General features: G+C 31.0%; 1 protein-coding gene across 1 annotated transcript in view; it reads right to left on the bottom strand.

The window, feature by feature from the left end:
* Positions 1–648, bottom strand: part of VSNL1 (visinin like 1) — an 83,248-nt gene that overhangs the window by 49,125 nt on the left and 33,475 nt on the right. The window lies entirely within an intron of this gene.

Here is a 648-nt window from a genome sequence, read left to right as displayed (position 1 = left end):
TCTCTATTACTCTTTTCATCTTCAGAGACTTCCTACAACATTACATTCAGAGTTGATCAACTCTTGGTGAATTTTTCGAAAGATTGGTTGGTAAGTTTCAGTTGACATAATTCCAGTCTTTTATTACTATTGCTAGTAAGTACAAATAATAGCACATAAAATAATGTTAACATATCAATTATGTGCCAGCTTGTGTGCTCATTATCATAGTACAGTGCAGGTGAACAGAGCATGGCTTGGAGCCATTCCTGACTTTTACTCCTGATCTGGCCATTTACTATGTCTGTTACTTACGGCAACATTAATAAACCCCTTTATTTTCAATTTCTTCCTTAATAAAGCATACACAAACACAAAACTCTCAGATTTACTGTGATGGCTAGTTAAGAAATAGGTAGATTAATAAAGATAAAAAAAAAATACTCCAAAATTAAAAAATACTTGTATTTGTGCAGGAAAATTAAGGGCAATTAAAAAAAATCCTTTAATGTTGTTGTTTATAATTAAAAAAAAAGAATAAAAACAAAACAAATTAACCACAGATTGATTTAAAACGTCAAAGTAAACTTGAAAATCTGAGGGACCACCAGAATAAGAAAAAATGTCACAAGACCTTTAAAATCCTGTTAGGGGAAACTGAATCAGGGT

The sequence above is a fragment of the Pteropus alecto genome, unplaced genomic scaffold (genome assembly GCF_000325575.1).
Source record: "Pteropus alecto unplaced genomic scaffold, ASM32557v1 scaffold61, whole genome shotgun sequence".
Taxonomy (NCBI): Eukaryota; Metazoa; Chordata; class Mammalia; order Chiroptera; family Pteropodidae; genus Pteropus; species Pteropus alecto.
The sequence above is the reverse complement of the archived record's forward strand: the minus strand, read 5'-3'. Positions and strand labels throughout refer to the sequence as shown.